This window comes from Suricata suricatta, chromosome 2 (genome assembly GCF_006229205.1).
Source record: "Suricata suricatta isolate VVHF042 chromosome 2, meerkat_22Aug2017_6uvM2_HiC, whole genome shotgun sequence".
Taxonomy (NCBI): Eukaryota; Metazoa; Chordata; class Mammalia; order Carnivora; family Herpestidae; genus Suricata; species Suricata suricatta.
In genome coordinates, this window is record NC_043701.1 from 174,059,354 (window position 1) to 174,063,113 (window position 3,760).

Genomic DNA, 3,760 nt, shown 5'->3' on the forward strand with positions numbered 1-3,760 from the left:
GGCAGCAGGGCGGCGGGCAAGGGGCTCGGCCTCGCGGAGCCGGCGGCTCCTAACACCCAGCGGGCAGCGGCGGCGGCGGCGACGGCACTTCCGGGTTGGCCTTCTCCATGTTGATCTCGGGAACGCGACGGGGCGGGGCCGCGGGGTCAAGGGTCAGCGCCTCCCTGGTTGCCGTGGCGACCGGGGGCGCGCGGAGAGAGCTCCTCGCCCCTCGCGGAGTGCTGCTCCTGGGTTTTGTGCCTGCGGCTGCGGCCTGGCAAGGCGCTGGGCGCTGGGGACGTGGGCACCTCTGGGGAAGCGAGGGAGCGCTCCTGAAAGGTGGCAAGCAAGGCCCGGGCCTGCCCGTTCTAGGAGGAGATCCAGTTTTACTTTCTGGAAACTGTCTTGGGCGTACCCTGATGCCTGGCACCTTGCACGGAGAAGAACTTTAAATAAATGGTGGTGGGATGCATGGGCCTTCTTCATTGAGCGAAAACACACTCTTCCCAACCCCTTATCCACTCTTCTCAAATTCACTGGGAAGACATCCCCCTCCCTCCACCTCGATGGAAGAAGAGAGGGAAGCCGATAAAAGCTTCCAAAACCAGCTTGGGAATTAATGAAAATCGCGAAAGACCCTGGGCTGGAGTCAGAAGACCCGGTTTTACACCAATGTCTGCTACCATCAGCCTGTGTGACCTTGGACAAGTCATTTCCCCTCCCTGAGCCCCAGTTTCTTCAAGGGTGAGAAGACTGTGTCCAAGGCCCCTCGCAACCATATGGGTCAATGTCAAAAGGGCACCTCCAGGCTCAGTCTGGTAGACTGCCCTACTTCGGAAGCCAAACCTATGGAGAGGATTCTCCTTCAGCAAGGGCTATAGACTATCGCCTTATCTGCGCCTTAGGGCGAAACCCAAATGGACACCAGGGCTGCTGGAATGAAAGCAGTTTTTTGTTGCTGTTGTTTTTGTTTTTAAGGGAAGAAAATGGAGATCTGTTAATACTGAGCTTTTTCCGGGCTAGCCTGATCCAGTGGGGAAAAGATGGATAATGTCTGATGAGCGGGGAGCCTTCCTTGATGTTCTGCCTCTGCTGGAAATTCACTGTAGCACCTATGATGGGCTCTTAGCTTCCTGAGGCAAGGAACTGAGATGCTGGGAGCGTCCATCTCTTTGTCTGTAAATTGTAGATAAAGTGGCTTTTGGATTGCAGATAGCTTTTGATTTGATTTGATTGTGAATAAAATAGTTTGGAGGAATATTCTGAGATAATGTATACCTCCTAGCGTAGTGTGACATCCAGTCTCCTTTTGCCCCTCTATTTCTCAATTACAAGACACATTCATATACTACCTTTACTGTATTTCTTTCTGTTCATGGTTTACCTTCCCAAGGAAATTCGAAATTCTTTGGATCATCCCTTCACAGTGGCTAACATTCAGTTCGTATTTGATCTATTGAATGACTTAATGCCTTTTCTCTCTTTATAGGACTAATTTTGAAACCAAAACAATATGATAGATGTGCATATACTTTTCCAACTTAAAATGGCTGTAAAATGGGGCTCCTGTGTGGCTCAGTCAGTAAAGCTTCTGACTTGATTTTGGCACAGGTCACCATTGGATGGTGTGTGAGATCAAGCCCCTGGAGCTGACAGCAAGGAGCCTGCTTGGGATTCTCTCTCTCTCATCCTCTCTCTGCCCCTACCCCACTCACTCACATGTGTGTGCGCTCGCTCGCTCTCTCTCTCTCTCTCTCTCTCTCTCTCAAAGTAAATACACTTTTAAAAAAATAAAATAAAATGGCTGTAAAAGTAAGGTATTGTGTTTATCAACTTTTCTATTTGAGGACATTATGTTGTCCGTGTTCCTTAGTACCGGTGTTTACAGGATACTAGCTGCAACTAACGAACAAAGCCTTATCATTAAACATTTTCTGAATGGAGGCAGGTGAAGGCCTAATATATTTGTGTCACCAGAACGGCCATTGAAAAGCTTTAGTTGGAGAGGGGATGACCTTATACCTTATTTTAATCTTGTAGAAGGAAGATATTATCCTAATTCTAAAAGACAACACCACAAACCTCAAAGACTACCCAGATTCTAGCACACTCTTTCAGGGACCCACTGACACTTGCTAGTGTCTATAGATTTCCTCTCATGTATTGGAAACTCCCAGTTTTTTAGCACTGCTTACGCACAGTGGCTGGCGTGAGTTCGGCATGAAGTAGGCACTCTGTAAAGAGAGATTGAGTTACGACCAAAATATTCAGAGAAATAAACTGTAGGTGAATCTTGAACAATCCTGAGCTAGATACTATCTAGAAAGAAATGACCTGGTTTTAGGTCATTCTAAACAAGGCATGCTATAGAAATGTGTGTGTTTTCCATCTCTGAGACACAGTGTATGAAAAGGTCATGCGTAGGAAGTAAAACAAAATCACCATCATACTGTGAATATAGCATGTGGATCCCGGAGTGGGCAGGTGGCCACTTTAAAGAAAAATATTCCTCGGGGTGTTTAAAGAGCTCACTGAATAGTCAATGGTGGAATTTCAACCAGGATTTCCAGGGAGAAACAATTTGACACCTGAAACTTACAAAAACAAAATAAACATCATGAAAACAAGTCTCAGTTCAGATTTTTTGAATAGCATTTTTAAAAGTCTTCTTGTCTCTATTAAAAGTTGTAATTAAATAAACAATAGGCAATTAACTATAATAGTGGATGCGTGCTTCTAAAGAGCTTAAATTGTTTGGTAAGCTTATTAACAACTACCAACTTGTTTACAAGCATCAGTTCACTCATCTCTGAAATGTGGCCATCTCTAGGGTGGGAGTTGGAGCTTCGCAGCAACCCCACAACGTACTCCAACACAATTCAAGGAATACTCTAAAGGCAAGAGCTAAACAGCTAGAATTACCAACATCTCTTCCTGTAGCGCCTGAATTTCTTCTGAGTTTTCCCAAAACCTAGCTAGAGCCAAAATTGTTTAGATTTACTATCTGGCAAGATCAGAAGTTATGACCTAATGTTCGTAAGCGAGAATAAGAAAATAGCATATTTTTTTTTGCCCTAGGGAGGCAAGTAAACAAGGGCAACAAAAACGAGCTAAAAAGAAGCCAGAATTACATTGTAAAAGCGAAGTGATTTCCTATAAGAAAGTGTTTTTCTTTTTCAATTGTTTATTAAGAGAGTAAAAACATGTCCATTGGATCAAATATGTGGTTGGCTCACAGTGAAAAATAATGGCAGTTCTATATGATCTGGATCAAAGTGGTTCTTCTGCAAAATGGTTATTGTCCTACAGTTTTAAAAATCCTTCTTACTAATGTGGAGATACACATGGAAGGTAATTTAAAAAGAACTGGGCGGCTCAGTTGGTTAAGTGTCCGACTTCAGCTCAGGTCATGATCTCACCATTCGTGGATTTTGAACCCCTAATTGGGCTCTGTGCTGACAACTCGGAACCTGGAGCCTGCTTTGGATTCTGTGTCTCCCTCTCTGCCTCTCCCCTTCCCCTGCTTGTTCTCTCTCTCTCTCTCTCTCTCTCTCTCTCTCTCTCTCTCCTCACACTCTCAAATATAAATAAGAACATTAAAAATTTTTTGTAAAGAAGAAAGATTACATACATAGACAACATACCAGAGTTGAAGAAAGTCACTTTTTATTATCCTTTGACTAATGGTATGTACAGAAACGTTTAGCATTGGGAAACCAAATACCAGGGCTTGGGAAAATAATACATCTTAAAGCAGTAAAATGCTGAAGTTTCTCATTCT